The sequence below is a fragment of the Dipodomys merriami genome, unplaced genomic scaffold (assembly GCF_024711535.1).
Source record: "Dipodomys merriami isolate MVZ:Mamm:240054 unplaced genomic scaffold, mDipMer1.0.p SCAF_183, whole genome shotgun sequence".
Classification (NCBI taxonomy): Eukaryota; Metazoa; Chordata; class Mammalia; order Rodentia; family Heteromyidae; genus Dipodomys; species Dipodomys merriami.
This window is the reverse complement of record NW_027203193.1, coordinates 1482384-1510199: the sequence shown is the minus strand read 5'-3', so window position 1 is coordinate 1510199 and position 27816 is coordinate 1482384. Positions and strand designations below refer to the sequence as shown.

Sequence of the window (27816 nt, the reverse complement as noted above, 5' to 3'; positions counted from 1 at the left end):
GTCCTTTCTAACTTAATATTAGACATTAGGGCAAAATGCCAGAAACAGCTTGCAAGAAGGAAATACAAGCCTTTGATGAGATATATTAAAGATTACTGAGGCACAAGTAATTTTCCTTGATTTTCTATGATAGCATATTTTTGTCTGCTAATTAGGGAAACACAAAATGATTTTTAAATATGATATGAAAAACACATCATCATAAATGAATGAAATCAGGGAGTAGATGGTTCAGGAGCTGGGTCATTCTGTTAAATATTCTCATTATTTTGAATGATCTGGTGTCTTTTTATGTGTGGAATTATGAATGTATTTTATGTCTGGGCAGGAAAGTTTGATTATTTGATCATTGTCTCATACCCAATGTCAGGAACCAAACCTGAGTTAGAGTGCTAAATATGTGTGTGTATGTGTGTGTGCCTTCAAGCATGTATTTACCAGGAAGAATCTACTTTCTCTCAGGGTATGTACTTAATTGTATTAGTTATACTACATTAATGACAGCATATAAAGCTAATGAACATTTTGGGCCATATGCTTATGTTGCTAAGATTGCATGAACTAAATATTATATTTGGGGTGTGAGTATTGTGGTGAAAGATTGAAATTGGGGCTATGTCCATTTTACAATATGCTAACTGCTAATTCTGCTTCTGTAAACCTGCTTGCGAAAACACTGACCCTTCCCCTCCCAGAAATAAGTTAAAAAGTTACAAAGTCCAGATGGAGGCCAGCCCTGGGACAAGGTCTTCAAACATAGATAAAGAACAAAAGAATATGTTCTCCTGAGTTCCTGTGTAAAAACTCACGGCAGGGGGCTCAAGACAAGGACCATCTGGCGAGCCCAGCAAACTAGGTCAAATGTCAACCAATTGCAAGCCTGTAAATATGTGGACTCCCCTCCAGAGAAGCCTCCCCCTTTAGGGAACCAACTAGTTTTCAACAAGTGTTACAAAACTTCCTGCACAGAGCTGAGCCAATCCTGGGGAGCCTGGGGTCTTATGATAATCCTGTGGTTTTTGTCTTTAAAGTGCCTGGCTTCCAGTCTGCCTTCGACAGGGAGCCCGTTTGCGCAAAAGCCTAATAAACTCCTCTTGCTTGTTGCATCTGCTGGTTTGGAGTCTTGGTTCTTGGGGTGCCCTCCCATTGAAGAAAGCATCCCAGTGAGTCTGGGGTCCTTCAGTTGGGGGCTTGTCCGGGATAAGGCGTCCGCAGACCCAAAATTTCAAGACCAGTTGGAGGTAAGACAGAGCTCTAATTTTCTGTGTTCTCCATGCTTGTCGTGTTCATTTTGCGTTTTGGGGATCCAAAAGTGCCTGTACAGGACTTGTGTGGTGGACCAGAGGGAAAAGCAGATGTGCCCACTACCCTGGTCTTGCCCTGGAGTCCTACTCCAGGGTCGCGTGAATTTGTGGTGGACTAGAGGGAAAAGCAGACGTGCCCACTACCCTAGTCCCGCCCAGGAGTCCTACTCCAGTGTCGCGTGGAGGGGGGACGAGATCCGAGTGTCTCTATGTTCGGGGGAGTTAAGGCAAGGCCGGCCTCTCCCTTCTGAAGTTTCGCTCCTCATTTGTGCTCACTCGGGGACCGCGCGGCGTTTGTCTAGTCTTGTCTGCATCTGTCTAACGTTGATTGTCTTTGGTGTCTGTTTTGTGACGCTCAAAGAAATGGGACAACAACTAACCACCCCCTTAAGCCTGACTCTAGATCACTGGAAAGAAGTCTTAGCCCAGGACCACAACTTGTCGTTGGAGGTCCAGAAAAAGAAGAGGATAATTTTCTGTTTCTCTGAGTGGCCCACCTTCAATGTAGGGTGGACTAAGGAGGGCTCCTTTAATTTTGGTATTATTTTACAGGTGAAGGCTCGAGTCTTCCAGCCCAGCCCTCAATGACATCCTGACCAGGTCCCCTACATATTTACTTGGGAAACCCTTGCTCAGGACTCCCTGGAGTGGATTAAGCCTTTCCTTTCCCATTCCATCCCTCTCTCAGCCCCTCCACCCTCTCCCATTCCCCTCACCCTTCTTCCTCCTGCCCCCACCCAGCCCACCTTTCCTCCCCTGCCTGTCCCTCTGCCACCCACTCCCCTCACTCCTCCCCCACCACCCTTATGCCAGTCTTCCCTTTACCCCCTAAAGGAATTGTCAAAACTTAAAACAAAGGACTCCTCCACCTGCTCTCCAAATCCCCCCGGTCTGCCTGACAGTCAGACAGACTTGCTATTGTTAGAGCCTCTCCAAATGCCAGACCCTCCACCGCCCTATCTTCAGCCCGCTCCAGTGGAGGAATGCAGGAAGCCACAAGAGAGCTCCCTTGTTCCACCTATGCCTTCTCCCAATTCCACTGAGCCAGAGGCGGAGCCACAGGTGCCATAGTCGCCCAGAGCACCCTCGCCCCCACTTAGCAGCCGCCTATGTCTCTGCCGCCATCGAGGATGGGAGAGAGAAGGAGTCTGGACAACTCATTCCTTCCTCCTCCCGACCGTGGGTGGCCAAGTGCAATACTGGCCTTTTTCTGCCTCAGATTTACATAATTGGAAAACCCATAACCTGCCCTTTTCCCAGGACCCCCAGGCCCTGACGGGTTTAATTGAGTCCATCTTGCTAACGCACCAACCCACCTGGGACGACTGTCAGCAGCTCTTACAGACCCTCCTCACTACAGAGGAACATCAGCGAGTGTTCCTAGAGGCTCGCAAAAATGTTCCAGGACAAGATGGCAGACCGACCCAATGCCAAATGAGATCGATGAAGTATTCCCGCTGACCCGCCCTAACTGGGACTTCAACACTGTTGCTGGTAGGGAGTGGCTCCGTCTTTATAGCCGGGTTCTGTTGGCGGGTCTTAAAGGGGCCGGGAGACGCCCCACTAATTTGGCCAAGGTACGTGCAATAGTGCAGGGTTCTGATGAAACGCCTGTGGGGTTTTTAGAAAGATTAATGGAAGGATATCGTATGTATACGCCCTTTGACCCCTCCACCGTAGACAGACAATCCGATGTTAATAAGTCCTTTATTGGGCAGTCAGCCCCAGACATTCGGACTAAGCTGCAATGGCTGGAGGCACTTCAGGGGTATACTTTGCAAGATTTAGTCAAGGAGGCAGAGAAAGTTTTCAATAAGAGAGAAACTCAGGAAGAAAAGGAAGAAAGATTGTGTAAGTTGCAGGAGGATAGGGAGGACAAGCGAGACAAGAAACGTACCAGAGAGTTAAGTAAGATCCTGGCCACCATAGTCAGACAGCCAGAAGGGAGAGAGAGTAGGCCAGTGAGGAACCCGGGAGACAAAAAGAGACCACCATTGAGCCGGGACCAGTGCACATACTGCAAAGAATTTGGGCATTGGGCCAAGGACTGCCCCAATGACAGAAAACAGGCCAGGGGAGCTGGGAGACCGGCACTGGTGTTGTCATTAGGAAGTGACGACTAGGCCAGTCAGGGCCAGGAGCCCCCCCTGAGCCCCAGATAACTTTACGACTTTACGAGTGGGTGGCAGTCCAGTTACCTTCTTGGTTGACACTGGTGCCCAGCATTCGGTACTCACTCAACCAAAACGTCCCCTAAGTAATAAAAAGTCTTGGGTGCAGGGAGCCACTGGGGGAAAATTATACCAGTGGACAACTGAGCAAAAAGTGCATCTTGGAACGGGGTTGGTCACACACTTGTTTCTCCTGGTTCCTGACTGCCCCTACCCGCTGTTGGGGAGGGACGTCCTCTCAAAAGTAGGGGCCCAAATTCACTTCCAAGAAGGGGGGGCCTCCATTAGAGGACCCCAAGGACAATCTCTCCAAGTTCTGAATTTACGCCTAGAAGACGAGCATCGTTTGCATGAAAGCCCTCAGCCAGTCTCAATTGACCCCAAGTGGTTGTTAGGTTTCCCTCAGGCTTGGGCGGAGACAGGGGGAATGGGATTGGCCATTGGACTTAAGCCATCGGCTGCCCCGGTGATGATACATCAGCATCCACTAAGCAGGGAAGCTAAAAATGGAATCAGGCCACATATACAAAGGCTGCTACAATTGGGCATCCTAAAAACATGCCAATCCCAATGGAACACCCCGAGATTTTGTCCTAGTTTGTTTGCTTTTGTAACTTGCTTGTTTGTCAATTATGAAGCTGCCATTGACCACCTGCGAGTGGCCCCAATTATATCTCAGCCTCGGGCCTTGGCTAGGGGTGTTCTGAGCATGGGGGAGAACCTGTCAATCTGAGGGGATGGCCGCAAGGGACTTTTGTTCCTTGCCCCAAGATGACTGGGAATTCTCCTCCACCTTGGAAGGCCCCTGGGTCAACGTCTGCAGGAATCTAAGAGAAAAATCCTCCGGAGGTGAGTGGGGGGGTTGAGTCCCCTGGTAAGTGAATGGTGGTGAGATGTTGCCCCATTCACTGAGACTTGATTTTGTCTTTGTGGCCACTTGTTTGTCTTGTTAAGTTTAGTGTGTGTGTTTAATGTTTTCTGGGGTAGGGAAGTTATGGGTGAGTGTGGCAGGCTCACTCAGCAGACTGTGGATTCAGCTTGCTGAGTGGGAGCAGCACAGAGTTCCGGCAGGGATAAATTGGGGCCCATTGGTCCCCAACTCAGCCTTCAGTTCTTGTCTAGTTCTGTTTTAGAATTGGTACCAGTTTTAAATGTGGATTCTTGGTTTTTGTGTTTATCTGTGTTTTTGTTATTTAATTGAACATCTCTGGGGGAATAAAAGTTCCAGCTGGGTTTGGTCACAGACCTGCTATGCCCACCCTCCCTGTGAGGCATGGAAGGTTACTAGGTTAGTTTGGTTCCCTTCTAGCCTCAGGATGCATTTTCTCCTTGTGGAGGCTGCCAGCAGGGAGGGTGTAGAAGGCTGTGTGCCTGGTTTGGACTTTTTCAGCTAGTCCTGACAATGTAACAATTTGTAAAGTGCTCTTGTCTAAAATTGGATAGAAAAATTCGGCCAGTTTAAAGTGACCCCCTCCCCCAGCCCTCCTCCAACAGAAGGGATTCAAAAGACTAATTAGTGAATTGCCTTGTTAGACAAACAAGCAGTCACTTTCTAAGACAATGGGTTTTCTATCTTTAATATGACTTCAGTAGGACAGTATCCAACACATAACATATTACGTAATGGATAGAAGAAAATCTCTAATAGGAAATTATTTGATTTGGGCATGGAAGTTATGGTTATACTTTTAAAGATTAGGAAAAGAGGTAAAAGTTTTATTAGAACTTGTAAAACGAGTATGAAGTCTTGACTTTAGTGCCAAATTCTTAACCTGGCACACACTTAAATTCTTAGTGGTACTGAAGGACTAAACCCAAAACCCTATACTTATGAAACAGCATCTCTACTACTGTCATACCTGCAGATTATAATTGGATTTCTTATTTTGAGGTAGTATCACTATGCCTGGGTCTGATTGGACAACACAAACCAAATATTGTACCCAGCAAATGATTAGTTTCTGAAACTTCTTTATATTGTCTGGGCTTGCCTGGAACTGGAATTCTCTAATTGTTGATGCCCAAGAAGATAAGATTACAGGTTTGAGACACTTTATCCAGTAAAAATATACAATTTTAAAATTTCTTGATATTTTCTATATTTGTGCTTTACATATATAGCTAACCATGATTTTCTCCCTTTTTTGTTTAGTACTCTTGAATTGAAAACATTGGCTTTGTTTTGGATGGAATCCCATGAAAATCAAAAAAAAAAACTCCCTAAATTTTATTTCAAACATCATGGAAAAGAAGGCTTCAGGTTGGAATAAAACATTGATCCTTAAGTTATAAATGCTATATATTTATAGTGTTGGTCAAAGTTTTCTTAACTATGAGAAGGAAGACAGAAACGTGAAAGATGTCAGACATAATTTTGATAAACTTCTAGGTCTCCGTAGAAATTCTGTAGTTGTCACTTCATGTTATCTTCCTTCCTTAAAGCTTGCTTTATTAAAGCCCTTTGGGTGGATATTGGCTGGACTGATTGGTAATATTCTCCAGGAAATGAAACTGATTTTAGAAGGCTGATGGTGTGGTAAATAAAGGAATGATGAGAATAAGTACAGATATTGTCACAGAATGAGCAGACCAGGCTCAACTACTGACCACCAAAACAAAGCAAAGTTTCCAGTCTAATGATCCACATTGGAACATATATATGTAAATATATAGCTACATAAACATATACATATATATACATATAAATATACATATACCTGCATGCATGAATTAGTAAATCTCCAGTAGAATATAGAGCAACTTGGCTTGACAATTATTAAACTATATCAAACTGGTTGCAGGAAAGGTGCAGTAAAATAGCAATAATTTAGAATACATTTTTTTCAATTTTTATTTTTTATTGTGAAAAAACGGTACAGAGGGATTACAATTACATGGGCAAGATGATGAGTACATTTCTTAACAAGCATTATAGCCTCCTCCATTGTTTCCCCTTCCCAAGCCTTCCAAGCCTCCCCGAAATCTAATCCTCCCCCTACAACCCCACCAAAATTGTAAAGTTCGTTTTTGACATGACAACTTGTACTTCTCAACTTGCAATGGGTCCACCTGTATCCTGATTAACACTTGTTTTTCCCGTTCCCCTCCACAAATTATAACGACATCAAATACAGTGAAAGCAGGGGTTATACTGTGGGGGAGGGACATATAAAGAAACAAAAAATAATCATATAAATGCATTAGAAACAAATGCATGAAAGAAAAAACTTTTAAATACATATCTTAGGATTTATTTTCCTAACATCGCCTTATCTGACCTTTTCTGCTTGATTCATACATATACAAACTATTCCAAATGAGGGAAACCATGGGACCTATGTTTCTTTGGGTTTGGCTTACTTCACTTAATATAATTTTTCCAACTCTTTCCATTTCCTAAAAAATGGGGCAATGTCATCCTTTCTGATGGAGGCGTAGAATTCCCTTGTGTACATATACCACATTTTCTTGATCCATTCATCTACTGAGGGGCATCTGGGTTGGTTCCATATCTCAGCTATAGTAAATAATGCTGCAATAAACATAGTTGTGCCGGTAGCTTTAGAGTGGTATTCTTTGTAAACATTTGGGTAAATGCCCACAAGTGGGATTACTGGGTCATAAGGGAGCTCTATGTGGAGTCTTTTGAGGAACCTCCATAGTGCTTTCCAAAGTGTTTGAACAAGTTTAAACTGCCACAAACAATGCAGTAAGGTTCCCTTCTGTCCACATCCCCTCCAGCATCTTTTGTTATTAGAGTTCTTGATTTTTGCCATTCTAACTGGAGTGAGGTGATATCTTAAGGTGGTTTTGATTTGCATTTCTTTTTTGGCTAGGGCTGTTGAGCACTTCTTCATGGGTCTATTGGCCATCCTTCTTTCTTCTTCAGAGAAGTTTCTCTTTAAATCTTTTGCCCACTTATTTATTGGGCAGTTGTTTCTTTGAGGATTTGTTGTTGGGGGGTTTAATTTTTTGAGTTCCAAGTATATTTTAGATATGAGACCCTAGTCCGTTGTATGGCTAGTGAAGAACTTCTCCCAATCCATGGGCTTTCTATTGATCTTGGTAGCTATGTCCTTTGCCATGCAGAAGCTCTGCAACTTCATGCAATCCCATTTGTCCAACCTTTATTTGATTTGTTGTGTTTCCGGGTCTCTATTCAGAAAATTTCGGCCTGAGCCAAGGAGACCTAAGATTTCTCCTATTCCATCCTGTAATGTTTTCAGAGTGTCTGCTTTGACTACGAGGTCTTTGATCCATTTGGAGTTGATTCTGTTGCAGGGTGAAATATAAGGATCTCACTTTAGTTTTCTACAAGTAATTACACAATTTTGCCAGCACCATTTACTGAAGAGGCTGTCTTTCTTCCATTCTAGTTTTTTAGCTCCCTTATCGAAAATTAGATAGCTATAGGTCTGTACGTTCATTTCTGGGTTTTCAATTCTATTGCATTGGTCCTGAGGTCTGTTCTTGTGCCAGTACCAAGCTGCTTTTATTACTATGGCTTTATAGTAGAGTTTGAAATTTGGCATTGATATTCCTCCAGCAGCGTTCTTTCCGTTGAGGAGCGTTTTTGCTATTCGGGGTCTTTTATTGTTGCATATGAATTTTTGGATTGCCTCTATTTCCTTGAAGAATGAGGTTGGAATTTTGATAGGTATCGCATTGAATTTGTAAATAGCCTTGGGAAGTATTGTCATTTTCACTATGTTAATCTTTCCAATCCAGGAGCATGGGAGTTTTTGCCATTTTTTAAGTTCTGTTTTGATTTCCTTTTTCAAGTTTTTAAGGTTTTCATCATAGAGGTCCTTCACTTCTTTAGTTAATTCCTAGGTGTTTTATTTTTTGTGGGGCTGTTACAAATGGTTTCGCTTTCCTAATTTCAGCCACACTTTTCTCATTGTTGGCATACAGAAAAGCCATTGATTTTGGGGGTTAATTTTATACCCTGCTACTTTGCCAAAATTTTGAATCAGCTTGAGTAATTTGGGAATGGATTCTATGGGATTCCTTAAATACTGGATCATGTCATCTGCAAAGGGGGAGAGTTTTATTTCTTCCTTCCCTATTTAGATCCCCTTTATGTTTCCATCTTGTCCTATTGCTGTAGCTAGGCATTCTATTACTAGATTGAAGAGAAGTGAAGAAACTGGACAGCTATCTATTTCTACAAATTCTAATCAGATCTCAGCAGATTAAATATTTTATGGAATTCCTATTAAAATATTGCTTTGCCGACTGACTGATTCTTCATACTACACCTATATATATCTGTGAGTTTGTATGTGTATATTTGTGTGTGTTTGAATAAACTAATACAACAATGTAGAAGATAAAATATTAGTATGGCCTATCCAAAGAAAGATACATCCCATGGTTTCCCTAATTTTCAATAACGAATATATATCTGCGATAAACAGAAATGTTCAAAAGCTATGTCTATTTGACCAGACAAGATAATGTTAAGGGAAATGAACCCCAAGATAGGGACACAGTGGTTATTTCTTTCTTGCTATTGTTTCTAACATACTTATAATGTGCAATGTGATTTTTTGTGTTTCTTTATAGGTTCCTCCCTCAAACTATAACACCTGTTTTCACTGTATTTGAAGCTGCTACATCTTGTATATATGTTCCTCTAGTTTGGGAAGGGGAAGGAAAAAACCAAAATGCTTAAACGGAATACAGGTTGACCCATTGTAACAATTAAATTCACAAACCCTATGTTGAAAAATGAACTTTACAATTTATGTTGGGGACTGGGGGAGGGCAGTATACTTTTGGAGGTAGGAGGGAAGGATGGTAGGTGAAAATAAAGGAGGAGGTAACAATGCTTGTTCAGAAATGTACTATTACATGTAGTGAGCAACCAAAAGTAATGTTATCTATTGACCATGCTCTGCTTCCAAGGAAGCCAGGTCGATAACTTCTCATGCTGTAAATCAAACTGGTTATCTTATGTCTTGGTATTGTAAAAATATCAGGAACAGAATAATGAATGAATGTTGTAAACTGAGGTGAAGTCCATATGTAAATGTGAAAAACTGATAAAACAAAAGTATCTGAGCAATATATTGTGTTTTACATCATAAGGAAGACCTAGAGGAATGAATTCTCTTTTTGATATCCTATCATAGGTCCTTAGAAGGTTGAACTCTTTCCTCATTCTTGTAGAGGCATCATCAGATGAGAGGAACTGTATTTTTTTTGTTTCCTTCAATTTATTCTTCAGTCCAAATCTGAACTACTTGAGATTGAAAGAAACTAAGGGAAATTATACACGTATACTTTGGAATGAATAATCAAGGTAAAATAAATAAAATACTTACAGCCTTGTAAAAGGTATAACTAAATTGAGTTATATATTCGCAAGCGTAAATAGAAAATGATTTAAGCAATATCATGTTATTGATAATTGAAAAATGTTGAGTTGCTTAATATTTTTCCTTTCTACTACCTTGAATTATTTATTGATTTTGCATAGAAGATTAAAGATGAGATTAACGAGAAACTTGATTTAAAATAGACAAAAGTTCTGAATAGACATGTTTTCCTTAAATCCCTGAAGATCGACAGTGGGTTAACAAAGTTGTACTTAATACAACTTCTATGCTGGCTTAATGCTTTGAGACCAGAATTCATTAGCGAAATGTCACTCAAAATTACTATGATACTACTTAATTACTTTTATAACTCTTATCAAAAAATCAAAGGAACCAGGTGTTGTGGTAAAGGCTTGTAATTCCAAGCACTTAGGAGGTTGGATTTAAGTCTAAGGCCAGTTTGGGGTGTGCTGCAGATAGTAAAAACTTGCCCATATTATAAAATATAATAATGGTGAGAGTGTGGAGAAAAGGAAACTTTCTACCCTCTTGGTCAAAATCCAGGTTAGTATTCTCGTTGTAGAAAGTAGTATGCAGTTTTCTAAAGAGGCTGATATCTGAGGATCAGGTTCAAAGCCAGCCCAGGAAGAAAAGTCTGTGAAACTCTTATCTCCAAGAAACACCAGAAAACTGGAAGTGGTGCTGTAGCTCAAATGGTAGATCGCTAGCCTTGAGCTGAAGCCCTGAGGGACAACACCCAGGCCGTGAGTTCAAGCCCCAAACCGACAAAATAAAAGAGAAATGCTAAGTTAATGTATCATCTTACCCACCAATAATGTGATTATTTCTCTCTCGGTAACTCGTGAATATATCTGTAGTTCATTGTTATTTAACTTATTCACAACAACAGCCAATATATAAATCAAAGTTGTGTTCAACTACAGACTAATAAAGCAACTGTGGTACATGTACAAATTTTTCACATTTCTGCCTTCCTTCTCTTCTGATATAAGAAAGCACTGACTAACACTATAAATATATTGCATTTATAACGGAAGGATCAGTGTTGTTGTTGTTTTCCAAACTGAAGCCTTCTTTTCCATGATTTTTGACATAAAATTTTGGGAGTTTTTTTTATTGTTATGGTATTCCATCTAAAACAAAGCTATGTATATCAAGAAAGCCAAAATTTTCAACTCAGAATACTAAACAAAAGAGGGAGAAAAGTAAGGTTAGATCTATATGTTAAGCACAAATACAGGCAATATCATGATATTTTGAAATCGTGTACCTTTACTTGATAAAGTGGCTCAAACTTTTAATCTTATCTTCTTGGGCAACAAAGATTAGAGAATTTCAGTGCCAGGCAAGCCCAGACAACAAAAAAAAGTTTCAGAAACTCTAAGCATTTGCTGGGTGCAATGTTTTCTTGCCTGTGTTAGGGGGACCGCAGTCCAATCAGTCCCAGGCAAAATGATACTACCTCAAAATAAGCAATCCAATTACAATCTGCAGGTATGGCACTAGTAGAGATGCTGTTTCAAAAGTATAGGGTTTTGGGTTCAATCCTCCAGTACCGCTAGGAATTTGGTAAGAATTTGGCATGTCTAAAGTCAAGACTTCATACATATTACTATCTTTGTGAGAACTGCAGCTTCCTTATTTGGAAACTGAGCTGTTCAGTTAAGAGTGAGTAAATGAATCTTATTATTTAAAATTTCATTTAACTGAAATTGGAAAGATTAATGTCTCAGACATTATTCACATTTGAGATTCATTAGCCACATATAGCCAGTGGGTAGTATGTTAGACAATGCATATATAGAATATTTCCATTATCACAGATGTTTCTGTTAGAACTGTTTTAGAGCATGTTTCTGCTTGTTAAGGGATGGTTCATGTTCATAAACTACATATGCTACATAGATGGTACTAAGACTGAAGATCAGACCAGAAAGGCTAGACACCCATGAAGTTAAGATATAGATATAAATTGTTCTACATAGGCACACTTATTTGTGAGGAGGAAGAGGATCAAACAGTCAATGCCAGCAGAATCAACGCTCTCAACTCTTGGAAAGAATAGGTGGAAATTTTAGCAATTCTTGCAGCTTTGCTTCTGTGATTGAAATTGGCTGTGGTATTCTCAATGGTGATTTTGTTGGAAAATATACATGTGTAATTATCATATTAGCTCACAGAAGAATTAGGATTTGTGCTTTGTAAATGTCATTTGGTATTTATATGTGACATTTCAATTTCTTCTGGTACCAATACACCACAAATATCTTTATATGGCTTCTGAGTTTTTGCTTTCGTTAGCTTTGTTGTTCTTACAGCAGACATTTAAAAAATAGTGGAGAAGTTAAGACTTCCTTGTGTTTTATAATCCCATTAGTACTCAGTAAGCTTAATAAACAGTGAGAATACAAGAACTATGTGAAGAAATTATATCTCCAATTAATTACTGGAGCAATGAGAACTGGCTCTCCAGAATCTCACCTTCAGAATTCAAGAATGAGATTGGAATAAGACAAGCAAAGACAGAGATAGTAATTTGCACTGAAGTTGCTGTGCTGTCACAATGAACACCTGTTCTCATGCAATCTTTTTGAATCTCACAGTTAGCTTTTATGTGGTTTTTATTAGTATGACAAAGATGACTGACTTTCTCAGATTTACAGTTGGAAATGTGTGGGACACATTCCTTTATCTATGGAATCTACCTTAAAATTGTGCATCATTCACTTTGGTCCTCGGTGCCTTTTCTATCCTTGTCACAAGTATGTATTTCTACAAATGGAGACGCTGGATTTTGGAGGTTGTGTGATTTGCAGTAGAAGCAAAGTATTATGGGTAGGACCCTTTGGTCCATTTTGACGCTTCTTTGTAGAATTCTTATCGTGGTCCTTACTCATGGACTCATGTGTAAGTAATCCCCCCCATATTCTCTATTGGGTGTTCTAAAAGCTTCTTGTATCTGAATAGGCCTATCTTTTTGCATGTTTGGGAAGTTTTCTGCTAGGATCCTGTGAAACAAATTTCCTAGACCATTAACTTCTGTCTCTAGGTGTTCCTCTACACCCATTATCCTCAAATTAGGCCTTCTGATGGTTTCTTCCAAATGTTGAATAGATCTATCATACTTCTTGGTTTTTGTCTTGGATGGTTGTATATTCTTTCTCTATAATATCTAGGCTGTATTCAATCCCCGAAATTCGATCTTCTGCATGGTCTAACCTACTGCCAAGACTTTCTACTTTGTTTTTTATTTCTTTTTCTTCTAGTTGGTCAGCTTTCAAATTCTTTGCTGGAGCTTTGTTTTAGATCTTTCATGAAACTCTTTAATTCCTTAATTTTGTGTTCAGTGTTTATTCTCAAATCACTTAGTTGATTGGTTATGGTTTACTTGGACTGCCATTCCTTCTCTTGGGTTCCATTCAGCATTCCATTTGTAGTCTCCCTGATTTATTTCAGCTTTTTGTTTATGGATTCCATGAATGCCTCCATTGATCTTTGTCTATTCTCATCCGGTTCTCTCAGTTTCCGTATTTCTCTTTGATTAGCTTCCTCATGTTCACAGAATTCCTGTAGTTCTCATTGAGTGTTCTCAGCCTGTTCACACCATTCCTGACTTTCTCTTTGTCTGTTCTCAGCCAGCTCATGCAGTTCCTCCTCTATCTCTTTGACTGATCTCAATCTGCTTTTGCAATTCCTTTATTTCTCTTTCAGTGTTCTCAATCTGCTCACAAAATTCCTGTATCAATTTTTGAGTAGCTTCCTCAGACTCATGAGTCTCCTGTATTGATCTTTGGTTACCTCTTCTCTCTACCTATCATCCTCACACTGATACTTTGCAAATTTTCACTCTTTTCATTTACGCTGTTTATCTGTAGTGTTTGTAGAGCTTTTTGGGAACGTCCTCTGGTTTATTCATTATCTAATCTGTCCCCTGATTGTCATGAGTGGGAGCTGAGATCCCCGGACTTGCTATTTCTCTTGAGTTTTTCTGGCCATTTGGGATGAGTGTAACACCAGTTTTGGGCTCGAACACTATTTTAAGGTAAGCATCAACCAAAGTCTGTAGTTACACAGTCAAAAGTCTGCAGATACATTCTAGTTCAAGAGATAGAATCTATTCAACATCAAACAGTAAAGGAGAATTTGGCAACTAGAAATTATTCGGTTTAGGGAGTATGTGGGGAAAAAAAGGATTAGTGGGATGTGGAAAGGTGAGGGAGAGTGGAATTAACCAAGTCCTAATCTCAAATAAGGGAAATGGATTGGACAGAATGAAAGCAGATAGAGAAAAAAAGAAAAAGAAAAAAGAATAAGAGAAAAAAAGAAGAAAAATAAAAAAGAGATAAAAATGGGAAAACAAAAATTTACAATTAAAATGTGAAACCCTTAAAAACTGCAAGTTTGAAGGACTAGTATTCAGAGAAGAATGGGGATGGGATGAGAGGAGGGGAGGGATCAAAAGGAGACATGAAAAACTAGAAAAATAAAAACCTTTTAAAATATTATATTGGTATAAAGAGGTAAAACTGCTATAAAGGAGTTTAAGTCTAAGGTTTTGAGTTGAGTAATAAATTTCTGGATTTAGTGTGTATTCCTTGGGGGATAAGATCTAATAATCGGCAAGAGGTATATCTGAAGATGAGCAGAACAGCAATTAAGTCACACAGAAAAGAATGAAAGAGAAGAATTGAAAAGAATGAGAAAAGAAAAAGAGAAAAAAATGATCAAAATGTCAGTAGAGATTTTTAAAAAGCATACAAACATATACACCTAAAATTAAAATTATACGAGGAAGAAAAGAAAAAAATAATTGAAAACGAAAGTTTTTTTAAAAATTAGAAATTAAAATTGTTTTTAATATTTAAAAATAAGGTACAAAAAAGAAAGTTCTTTGTTTTTTTGGTGAGGGTGGGAGACGGGAAGATTCTGTATCTCCCTTTTTTTCATATCCAGTCTCTTGGTGGAGTCTTTGATCTGCTTGTGGTGGTTGGTTTTCCTGTGGCTTAATTGGTTACTAAAGTCAGTTTGTTTGGGCAAGCAGAAAAATGCTCTGCTTTTCCCAGGATTTTGTGGTCCTCCTCCCAGGCTAGTTCAATGGGATATAGATCTGCTTCGAGTATCACAAAAGAGGGAGATGGCTGTTACCTCTTGTTTGGAGATGCTGTGATGAGGTTAGGTTCTGTGTAGAGTTGAGGCCTTTCAGCAAACAGTAGCTTTTCCCTGAGGGGCTAGCTTCTGAGACATTCACAGAGCCCAGCCTGGAGCCACTGTCAGGGTTTATGTTTACTGAATTTCAATTGATTGTCAAGGCTTCCATGGGGAGGGGCAGCCTCTGGCTCTGTTTATGCAGAAAACAGAGCAACTCCTGGGGACAGATTTTCCTCTGCCTGGGCTGAGTGACTGTTTCCTGTGTGGAGTTGAGCCTGGCAGGTCTGAGCAGGTTCCTGTGACCTGCTAAATGACTCTGTTTTTCTCTCAAGGCCTGAGTTGGCACTAGCAGCTCAGCCGTGCCTTTGTCAGTATCAAAGATGGAGATCTCTGGTAGTAGGGTGGGGGATGATTGGCCTGCCCTCCTCTGCTCCCTGAGGAGTGAGGATGGCAGGCTTCTACTAACACCGCCAGAGTGTTGGTTCCTGGGTCATCTCTGGTCTGTGATCTGCAGGGTGAAAATATCTGCTCCTTGTCAGTTCTTGCTGGTGTTGAGTAGAATTCGCTTACCTGCTGCATCTGACGCTTTTGTACCAGACTCTCTGTGTTGCAGGTATGGAAGCTATGGCTGTCGCTGTGTCGGCGGCAGCCAGCAAGTACTCAGATCTGTCTCTTTGCCTGGATTTTCTCTCTCTGGCCACACTCTCTGTACCGTGCTGGCACACTTGGTGTAATTATCTGGCCTAGGACTGTTCACTGGAACACTAAAACTCCTTTCTATGCAAGAGCTTTTTTTGCCTCCAGCTTTTCCTCCTCCATCTTAGTTCTTCACATTCTTAGATATGTTTTAACATCGATGTATCCAATGCCAAAGACATTGCTTAAGACACCATTTTGATGAATGAAAAGAAATCATGCTGCAATCTCATTATATGGTAATTTTCTGGTTTAAAATTCTTTTAGATTAAAAATTGATGGTGGAAAATGAACATTCCATATTCAATTTTATATTTTCCTAATTATTTTAATATACTTTCCAATATTATATAATGTTAAAACATTACTACTTACTTAGATTTCGGATTTCTAAATTGGCCAGAGTAAAAGTTCTATTCATTCACAATATTAAGACCATAGAGGGTCCATTATGACCAATGAGACATTTTAAACTTTTTATTTGTGGTCCTTAAAGGTTGTGCTGGGGAATCAAGTCCAGTGCTTCATGTGTCTTAGTCTACCATTTGCCTGAGCCTGATGTGACCTGTGGTTTTACTTTTACTCAAATGGAATAAAGAAAAATTTCACTAGGAAGGAAAAATTACTTGGTTACTTTCTCCAATATCTCTTGCATACATAAAGTAATATAATTCTATAGTGACAGAAAATGGTGTTCCTATTAGCAGTAACTGTTTATTTTTTGTAGCCCCACTCTTCACTAAGTCTTGCCACTATCCAATTTCCTCTTCCCATAAAACATGACTATATCCACTGGAAAACCACTTCCAGGCAGCCTCCTCCTTAAAAAGTCAAAACTTAACTAACATACCACCTGGTAGTCCCGTTATAAATTTTCAAAGGCCTGACTGCAATCAGACTCCTTCCTGAAATCCCTCCTTTGCTACAGGGAAAGCCTTCTTCCACTCCACCCCTTCCTGCAATCCATGCTCTGCATCACCAGAAACCAGGATACATCCATATCTCCTCCTTCTATATCCTGCTTTGCTGCACCAAGAACCCCGCCTACATCAGGCTCCTCCCTTGAATCCTCAATTCATCCATCAGATACTGGGCCCATAACTACTCTAGTTCTTCATAGTCCCATTGCTCCCATATCCTAGTTCCTCCAAGCTCCTCCCTTCCCTTTCCTACCCCACCCACAACTAGCCTTCTCCCACAAGCTCCTCCTCATTTCATCAGAAACTTCACCCATAAATAGCCTAATTCTAAATGGCCTAACCTCGCAAACACAGCCCTGAACCTACTTCTTCCCACAAAGTCCATAATGCTATTACAAAAAACCTTCACTTCCCTATAACTGCCCTTGAAGCCCAGCCTTGCTTGGCTAGAAGCCTCTCACACAACCTATCTCCTGCCTGGAAAGCCAGCCCTGCTCCAACACAAGCATCTGCAAAGATGACTTTCAAATCATCTCTCTAATGAATAATTTCGGAGTTGCTTGCCTTACGATGTATCAGAGATTTTAGTAACAGAAATTCTCTACCAGAATCCATGTTGAATTTCCTCCTTCCACTAAAGTGACCTTTGGAAAAGATTGAAGTAATATTATACAGGTGAAATTCCAGAAATAAAAACTTATTTGAGATCATAACAAAATTATGATGAAGATCCCATTCAATGTGCTTGAAATTTTCTAACAAAAGGAACTTAAGAATATTTAACTGCAGACTTTGTGAAGACTAGAAGACAAAAATACAAGAAATGTCCTGTTAGACCATGGTTCTGAAAACAAAACAAAACCAAGGAAAGACAATATAATGAGACAGAAGAGAATGAGGAACTTGTACATAGAATGAAAAACATACACAGAATCAGGTAAAAATAATTTTGGTCACAAAATTATTTTTATTATATATATTTCATTGTAAATTATATATATGTATATATATATATCTATATATATAATTGTAAATATTGTTCTTCGCTAACCTGTGACTTAATATAGGTCTCAGCAGGGATCTGCTCAGGTAGTTGTGTAGTTAGTCAATTTCATCATTGCAAGATCCTCAGGATGGTAAACTCCCACACACCTTAACATACCTCCAACAACACTAGACATACACTCCTATTGGTCCAACAGAATAAGCCAGACCTGTATTTTACCAAAACTTTCAATGTGGTATTTTACCAAAGCTTTGTATGCTATCGTTTATTCAGGGTCATTATTAACATCTATCGCATGCTGAGGATTTATTTATACCTCTCCTTTTCCCTTTCTTTTTTCCTCCATTCTTTCTTTCTCTTTCTTTTTTTTGGGGGGGGGGCAGAGTCCAGTCGTGGGGACTGAACTCTGGGCCTGGGTGTTGTCCCTCATCTCTACAGCTCAAAGCTAGTGCTCTCCCAATTGAGCCACAGAGCCACTTCCGGCTTTTTTTTAATTATATTGTGCTGAGGAATCGAACCCAGGACCTCATGCATGCAAGGTAAGCATTCTACCACTAAGCCACCTTCCCAGCCCCTTTTCCTTTCTATTTTCTTTCTTTCTTTCTTTCTTTCTTTCTTTCTTTCTTTCTTTCTTTCTTTCTTTCTTTCTTTCTTTCTTTCTTCTTTCTTTCTTTCTTTCTTTCTTCCTTTCTTTCTTACGTTATTTCTTCTCTTTTATTTCCTCTTTTAGGAAATGAGTATGAATTTAGATATTTTGTTTGTTGAACAAGTATTCTACCATTAGAACATCCTTTTTCGATTTATTTACTTTGCTCATAGGTTATCAATTTTGCTGAGGGCTGAACAGAGGCTAAGTTCCTCACTTCTGTCTGCCAAGTAGCTGGGATCACAAATGCATTCCAACGTGCCAGGCTTTAGGATGATATGAGACTCTTAGTACTTTCCTTGCATATTGGTTCTGAAATGTGATCTTCTCAAATTTTACCTCTTCAATTAGTGATGTGAGTTCCAGTAGGCTCCCCTGTCAGTATATATCGTCTAAGTGAATTATTGAAGGCAATTTCATTTTAATCTCTTTTTCTTTGCCAGTCCAGGGACTGTTACAGTTTTATTTCTATACAGTTTTTGTGTATATGTGCACATTAGTTTTCAAATATTACATTTTGATCAGTTTTTATTTTTTTATTTTTCTTGGTTATGGGGCTTGAATTCTGGATCTAGGTGTTGTCCTTGAGCTCTTCAGATCAAGACTATCACTTTACCACTTGAGCCACAGTGCCACTTCCTGTTTTCTGGTGGTTAATTGGAGGTAAGAATGTCACGGATTTCCTGCAAGGGCTAGCTTTGAACTATCATCCTCAGATCTCAACTCCTGAGTAGGTAGGATTAGAGGCATAAGCCACTGTCACACAGCTAAATTGTTACTTATTTTAAGTTCTATGATTTAGTTGAGGGAGTAGAATGAGTGTGTAGAAAGGTAACTTTCAAGTGATCTCTCTAAATAATTTCAGAGTTTCATTTTCATAATGTTTATTTCAGTGATTAATGATAGAAGCTCCAAAAGTAACAAAATGATCCTTCATGTTCTCCTTCCCATAGGTACTATTGGAAGAGAATGAGTGAGATCTAAGTCTAAGACAATGTGTACTTGAAATTATAAAAAATTAGTTTGATGATACATAAAGAGCCAGATAACACAACATGCTTTTCATTTTCTAAAGAAAGGAATGTCATACAAGTATGTTTATTGCCAGGCTTTTTCATCTGAAAAACAAAGAAAAAAGAATATCATAAAAAAGCTGAAAGGTATCAGCAACCATGTAAGAGTGATATGGCATTGGAGACTTCAAGACCTGAATTGGTTCAAGTAAAATAATACTCTGGGAAAGGTATCTGTGAACTAAATTTATTCATTGTAAATTTTTTATTTTTATTTATTATGTTACTTGATATATAAATACATACATATATGTATATATGTATTTTTGTAGGTATATATGTATGTATATATATATAAATTTGTATATTTATGTATATCAGCCCTGCAACACCACTGAGCATGCAAACTTATGTGTTCATCATTGTAAGCTAGACCTGTGTTTTACCAAAGCTTTATATATAGTGTGTTATATTTTCATTTAGGCTTGACACAAAATGTGTTTGCCCCTAGAAATAAATGATGACATTTATAATTACAATAATTTAGGGTAAATGTTTACATTAAACACATGCTCAGTATGAGTTGTTCTTTGTTTCCTTTTCTTATTTTATCTTTAGGAAGTTGATTTAAGTTTAGATTTTGTGTTTACCAGACAGGTATTCCACCACTGGAGTCATTCCACCAATCCTTTCTTGTTTAAGTTACTGTACTCATAGAGTAGCAATTTTTGCACCCATCCCAAAAAGCAGGGATCATGATTGCATTCCAAAATCCCTACTTAGTAGGTTGATATGGGTGATACTTTCCTTCCTAGACGGATTCAGAATTGTGATACTCTCAAATTCTACCAATTTAGTTAATGGTGTGAGCTCCAGTTCTGCCTACCTCTAGATGATATTATGGAAATAAATGATTACAGGTAATTTGAGTTAATCATTGGCAAATATAGGTGATTTGATATTAAAATATATGGTAAGTTTGAAAGTAAGAAAAAGAAAAAAGAAAGAAAGAAAGAAAGAAAGAAAGAGGAAGAAAGAAAGAAAGAAAGAAAGAATGAATGAGACGGATAGAAAGAAACAAAATTATTGAGAATGAATTTTTTGGAGTCAGGAATTGCATGGTAGAGGTACTACCTGTATTGTGTATTAGGTCTGCCCCAGGACATGCAAACCCTTTGCACACACCTTCCCACTTCTTGACTAAGTTTCCACTCTTTGTTACCTAGGTATTTGGCACACCTGGAGGCAGCCACCTCCCCCTCCTGCTAAGTCACAACCGGGTCAGCCTCTGGTCACACTTTCTATCTAACCAGAGATGAGTCTCAGGCCTTAAAGTCACATCTAGATCCAGTGTGGCCAGAATTTTCCCCGACCTGGCCTCACCTCATCCGGTTCTTTACCTAGATAGGTCCTCGCTGGAGGTTGGGTCACCCCATTTTTTTTTTACATGCCTTTCTACCATGTATGGTATGGGAAGCAGTTCAGTAAATAAACTACTTACCTGACTGTATACCGTGTGGTGTTCTCTTCATTGACTACTTAATGAAACTCACCTAATTAATATGCCTTACACTTAAGACTTTCTAGTTATGAATCCATAGATACTTTTGTGACACATGTGAGTTCAGTATCTACAAAATATATGTACTGACTCATCATTTAACAATATAATTCTGCCTGGAATCTTTAATAGCACTTTAATTAACCATAAAGTCTATTTTGTTTGCTTTCCTTTGTTTTGTTTGTTTTTTCTTAAAGTAATAAAAGCGTTAGTGGGACAATCTGAAAGGATCTCTGGCTTCATATTTTCTCATCCCCTTGGGCTACAACCTGTGTGCTACCAGCTCAGACGATGGGACTTTGAAATTTTGGAAAGTAGATGCACATCATAACGACCCATGGCTTCGGGATTTCTGATTCTTTTTGAAATGTAATTGTTACTTAAGTATGTACAGTGAGGTTACCATTTCACAAAAAATTCAGACATTTACATGTTTATTTATATTTTTGTCAGTTGTGGGGCTTGAATTCAGGGCCTGGGCACTGTCCCTAATACTCTGTGCTCAAGTTAGGTAGCACTCTAACAATTGAGCTACAGAACCACTTCTGGCTTTTGAGTTGTTAATTGGAGGTAAGAGTCTTATGGGGACTTTTATTCCTGGCCTGGCTTTGAACTTCAATCCTCAGATCTCAGCCTCATGAGTAGCTGGAATTACAGGTATGAGCCACTGGCACCTGGCTTGAAATGGTCTTGTGTGTGTGTGTGTGTGTGTGTGTGTGTGTGTGTGTGTGTGTGTGTGTGTGTGTGTGTGTGTGTGTGTGTGTGTGTGTGAAAATACCATAGAGAGGGGTTATAATTATATGGGCAAAGTAATGAGAAATTTCTTATGAAGCATTGTTGCCCCCTCCTTTGTTTCCCCTTCCCATCACTTCTTATCTCACACACACACACCTCACTAACCGCCCCAATCCACACTCACCCACCTCCCCCGGGCAGGTTGTAATGTTCGTTTTCTGAAATAACATCTTGTATATCTCATTGTTCAATGGGTTCAACTGTATCCCTACTTAATTTGTTTTTTTGCTTCCCTTCCACAAATTATACCAACATCAAATACAATGAAATCAGGGGCTATACCGTGGGGGAGGGACATAGAAAACAACAAAGAAATCATCTCATAAATATGTTAGAAACATTGGCATGAAAGAAAAAAATACATTTGAATCCTTATCTTGGCATTCATTTCACCTAACATCAACTTATCTGACCTTTTCTGCTTGTCTCAGACATATACTAGTTATAGAAAATAAGGGAAACCATGGCACCTGTTTCTTTGGGCCTGTCTTACTTCATTTAATATAATTTTTTCCAAGGCTTTCCATTTCCTAACAAATGGGGCAACGTTATTCTTTCTGATGGAGGCAGAGAATTCCATTGTGTATATACACCATATTTTCTTGATCCATTCATCTACTGAGGGGTATCTGGCTTGGTTCAATATTTTAGCTACGGTAAATAATGCTGCAATAAACACAGTTTTGCTGGTAACATTAGTATTGATTTGTTTGTGATCATTTGTGTAAATGCCCAAAAGTGAGATTGCTGGGTGATAGGAGAACTTTGTGTGGAGTTTTTTGAGGAACCTGCATACAGTTTTCCAAGGTTTTTGAACAAGTTTACACTTCCGCCAACAATGTAATAAGGTTCCATTTTTGCCACATCCCCTACAGCATCTATTGTTATTAGAGTCCTTAATTATACCCAATCTAACTGGGGTAAGGTGGTTGTTGTTTTGATGTTGTTTTGGTTTGTATTTCTTTTATGGGTAGGGAGGTTGAACACATCTTCATGTGTCTATTGGCCATCCTTCTTTCCTCTTCGGAGAAGTGTCTCTTTAAGTCTTAGGTCCCTTATTCATTGGGTAGTTGTTTCTTTGAGGATTTGTTTTTGGGGGATTTGATTTTCTGGGTTCTAGGTATATTTTATATATGAAACACTTGTCCGTTGTATGGCTAGTGAAGATCTTCTCCCAGTATGTGGTCTTTCTATTGATCTTGCTAACTCTTTCCTTTGCCTTTCAGAAACCCTGCAATTTCATGCAATACCATTTCTCCAAACATTTTTTTATTTGTTGTGTTTCTGGGACTCTTTACAAAAACATTGGTCTGTGCCAAGGTGACCTAATGTTTCTCTTATTCACGGACTCCACTCCCAAATTACTCAAACTGATTCAAAACTTTGGCAAAGTAGCAAAGTATAAATTTAACCCTCAAAAATCAATGGCTTTTCTGTATGACAACAATGAGAAAAGCATGGCTGAAATCAGGAAAGCAACTCTATTCGTAATAGCCCCACAAAAAAAAAAATACCTAGGAATTCATTTAACCAAAGACATGAAGGACCTCTATGATGAGGTCCTTAAAAAACATGAAAAATGAAATCAAAACAGAACCTAGAAACGGGAAAAACTCCTATGCTCCAAGATTGGAAAGATCAATATCGTGAAAATGGCAATAGTTCCCCAGGCTATCTACAAATTCAATGCCATAACTATCAATATTCCAACCTCATTCGTCAAGGAAATAGAAGAGGCAATCCAAAAATACATATGGAACAATACAATACCCCAAATAGCAAAAACAATCCTAAACAGAAAGAACAGTGCTGGAGAAATATCAAATTTCAAACTCTACTAAAAAGCCATAGTAATCAAAACAGCTTGGTAGTGGCACAAGAACCTCCCTCAGGACCAATGGAATAGAATTGAAATCCCAGAAATGAACCTCCAGGCAGATAGCCATCTAAAAAAATAGAATGGAAGAATGACCCCCTCTTTAGTTAATGGTGCTGGCAAAATTGGTTAATCACTTGTAGAAAACTAAAGCTAGATCCTTATATATCACACGGCACCACAATCAACTACAAATAGATCAAAGACCTCAGAGTCAAAGCAGACACTCAAATAGTCACTTTTAATATGATGAACTGCTTTGTGCTTCTGGCTCACATATATAGTCCTAGCTATAGTTAGGATTGCAGGTATGAGAAACAAACACTAGGTGTGTGTTGGCTTGTTTTAATATTGTTTGTTTCTTATACTACGAAGTTCTTATTTGTATTTTCACCTAGGTAGGGGAGATAGGTGCTAGCCAGTATTGAACCTTCTTTGGTTGAGATGGGACCATGTGGAAGTTCTTGCCTAGAATGACATGGAGCTGCTCTCAGCTCCCCATGGACCTGGGATGATAGACATATTCCATCACACAGAGCAAGAGGTTGGGCAGCATTGCAGGAAAAACTACACTGGTCTTGACATGATGTCCCAGATAGGTAGCTTTACAGGCATATGCCTTCAAAACATTGTATTCAATTTCACTTTGAAGTAGTGTTTGCATATACTTAGAGATACAATGATAACACACTACATGTTTAAGATATAGAATAGTCAATATAATTAGCACGTTTATCTCCTAAAACATTTAAGCTAATGTATTTCGGTAACCTCCTGACTCGGCTAGTTATTTTTTTTGAGTATACCATAAACATGAATACATTGATAATGTGCATAGAAGATTGGAAGTTGATAGAGACAGACAAGTTAGACTATGTGTAGTAAATATATATTTATCTATTGCTGCTGCTCTGAAGAACATTATCATATATTCACCATGACAATACCACCATATATTCACCATGAAAATAATTTTCCTGCAGTGTAGAATTTTCCATTTCATAATCTGCCATCTTTTATCTTTTTTACATTTTCCTTATAAGTATGAATGTTTTCTTGTATGTTTTGAAATTAAGATGTAATGTAAACATTTGTAGAATCTACTGAAATTATCTCAATTTGTTTGGTTTTGTGATGCTAAATCATTAAAACCAAGGTTTTCCTGAAAGTTTTGCTAGCAGACTATATCACTAAATTGTATTCTAAACACTTTTTATTATTGTATTTTGATATAGGGTTGTACTGTTGCTGTTTTATGATATAGAGTGTTGTGAAGGTGGACTAAAACTTGCAACCCCACTGTCTCCAGTAACAATGCTTTATCACCAGGTTCTGTAGGCTCATAATTATAACTAGCTAATCAGGGGTTTTAGACCTGAGATTTAGTTCAGATGGCCTGAGCAGAAAATTTTATGAGTCTCTCCTCTCCATTTCACTACTAAAAGGCTTGCAGTGGAACTTTGGACAATTGTTAGAACACTACAGTCAATGGCTGAGATCTGAGGATTACGGTTCAAAGCCAGCCCGAGCAGGAAGGTCCATGAGACTCTTATCTCCAATACACCACTAGAAAACTGGAAGTTGTGTGGTGGCTCAAGTGGAAGAGAGCTCCCCCTGAGCTGAAGGGCTGAGGGATAGCACTGAAGCCCAGAGTTCAAGCCCCATGACCAACAAACCCAGGGCTGATGAGACCACCTGGCAGAGTACTGGAACAATCGCTATCTCTCTGAGACTGTTTCACTGGGTTCTTATCAAAGGAACTTGGCTTGAGACAAAGAAGTGCCTCCCTGCTTAATTTCTTATTACTGGGCTGCCAGAATATTTCATTTGCCTCATAAGCTAGTGGAAGTTTAGCAATTTGCATGTGAGAGACTAGGATTAAAGGAATGAGCAAGTGGCACCCAATATTCACCCTCACCTAGGAAATAACTACCTTAGAGGCCTTTAAAGGAATATGGACATAAGTAAGGATGTAACTTGAACTTGAATCTGTGGCCTGAGTGTTGTCCGATTTGTAGCACTCTACCAATTGAGCCCAAGGTCCATTTCTGGCGTTTGGCTGGTTAATTGAAGATAAGTGTCTTTAGAATTTTACAAACTAGAGTGGGTTCAAACTGTGATCTTCAGATCTCACTCTCCTGATTAGTAGGTTTAGAGGCATGATCCATTGTGTATGTCTTTGTAGAGATACATATAAGATCCTCACACAATTTCCATGAAATTGTATAGACATAACTCTACTTTTTGTCTGTCATGTTTACATTACCATATGGGACATAGCCAGTCCTATGTGTGTCATGTTAATTCAGAAAAGGAGAAGCAAAGAGTTAACTTCCTACTCTCCTCCCATTGGTACTGATCCTTCTACCGTAACTGGGAGGAAGATGAACAAGTGAAAAAGTATGTGGATGTTGGCATAAAGAAAAGTTTTGTCCTTGAAAACTTGATATGTTTGAGGTTTCTGAATCAAAGTCAACTTTCTTCTTTGCTCACCAGTTGTGATTTTTACTAGGGGATTGAGGCTTGGCACTTCAGAGGATAGCAGATTACATAGTTGTGGATGTGCTTGCGGTTTTGGACTCTCAGGGATGACAGGGAGGGCTGTGTATAGCAAGTCTGATTCAGTAGGGAAACAACATTTTCTTCCTATTACAGGGAGAATTTTAGGGGATTATATTTGAGAAATTTCTAGAAGTGGGTTGTGAGGAGCATCCTGCTTGCAGGAGTTTATTCCTACTTCCCAACAACAAGTCCTGCCAGACAGAGGCTATAGACAAGACTCAGAATGGGGAGGGTGGGCTCTCATTTTCCTTGTCACCAATCTTCCCACAGCAATGGTTGTTCCATCATCCCTATGTGGATGGACTTCTACCCTGATGATTTCTATGAGACCAAGGACCATGACACCCTGAAAAAACTTACACAGTATGTCAAGCTCAACATGCCCTCTTCAGACCTGCTCTTCTGCTTACACATTCTTCTGGACTAGCTGGAGGAACCCACGACCCATGAGACAAAGAAAAAGTGGAAGAAGTCCTTGTTTAGATGCCTCAGAGCTCATGAGTAGGTATGGAACCTGCATCTCTAGGGATGGGCCTGATTGGCCAAGGGCCCTTAGTACTCCCCAGCTTGGAAAAAATGTCATTTTATGGATATTCTATGCCAGGTAATAACTGTTCTCTTTTGAAAGAACTTAGAAGTAGCCACTTGTTTAAAACACCCTACCTTCGCATCAGTGTTCAGTCCAAACTCAAATTCTACAGCTTCCCCCATTCTATCCTTATGGAAGTTTAGTCACACCTTAACTTCTAGGGTCTACTCTAAGACTCCTGTACCTATTTCCATTCTCAGGTTTGCATCACCATAGAGCAGCTCCTGCAGAACTCCAGACAAAGAACCCATCAGTGATGTCGTCTATAGTGACTGATGGAGATCAGAATCCATCACTGATCTCAAGAAAGCATGTGAAGGTAGAGGGTTTTTCTTTTTCAATTTGTAGAGAGGCCCAAGTACATTTTGAGTCCTGTGGACAATCCACTGGTTTTGAACCCCAAATGTTATGCAGGTGTACCTGCACATACCACCAAGGAAGAAGATGATCCAGAATTTTCCCATTGATGTTCACAATCAAGCTAGATCAGCTCCAAACCAGTCAAAAAAACACGTCATGGTGTACAGGGTAAATGTATGCTAATGGAAAATGACCCCAGTATATGCTGAGAAAAACCAATAAGTGAGATCCAAAATCTAGATTCAGATGAGGTCAGAGAATCTTCCCTCACAGAATACCCAGACAAATCTGTCCTCTTGCAGGGGATCCAATTTCCAATTGAGAAATTAGAATCTGTCCCTACCTGGACTCAGGAGAGAATCCTGTCTTTAATGAGGAAATCCCTTTGAGGACTCTGAGGCAGAATTTCTCCCTGAACGCCAAGTTAGAGACCAATCTAGATTTGGAGATTCTTTCTCCCCTTAGTGAGAAAATCCTTCTTTTTCTTTTTGTCCTGATTGTTGTAAAAGTTTCATTCTATTTATTTTTCGAACTTTATTAAAATGTCAATGTTTTTTGACATATTCTAGAATTCTTGATATATTTCCTCTTAAACTTACAATCTGAACCATCGTGTATACATGTTCTGTAGGAGGGAAAACACAGAGTGACAGAAAGCTGTACAAGAGATCCTACTGGATATAATGGAAACTGTTAAATGCACAGGGAGTGGCAATGAAGCCAGGCCATGCCAGCATGGGGTGATAAGGTGACAACAAAAGGTCTAGGACATAGCAGATCAGATGTCCTAGAAAGTTAAGCTGTCTATTGGTATAAATGCCACAA

General features: G+C 39.2%; 1 long non-coding RNA gene across 7 annotated transcripts; it reads left to right on the top strand.

Annotated features, from left to right (window-relative positions):
* The first annotated feature begins 1031 nt into the window (after positions 1-1031).
* On the top strand, positions 1032-27550 carry LOC138830082 (uncharacterized). 7 transcript variants are annotated; one of them, XR_011372864.1, is made up of 10 exons: positions 2491-2798; positions 5371-5516; positions 5628-5735; positions 9613-9782; positions 17373-17520; positions 18811-18898; positions 19344-19478; positions 26313-26547; positions 26832-26950; positions 27046-27550. It is a non-coding gene; the product is annotated as an uncharacterized lncRNA (long non-coding RNA). The 7 variants fall into 7 exon arrangements; XR_011372859.1 differs by lacking the exons at positions 26313-26547; positions 26832-26950; positions 27046-27550 and adding exons at positions 1032-1241; positions 20475-20748 and having other exon boundaries at positions 2565-2798; XR_011372860.1 differs by lacking the exons at positions 17373-17520; positions 26313-26547; positions 26832-26950; positions 27046-27550 and adding exons at positions 17973-18128; positions 20475-20748.
* The last annotated feature ends 266 nt before the right edge of the window (positions 27551-27816 follow it).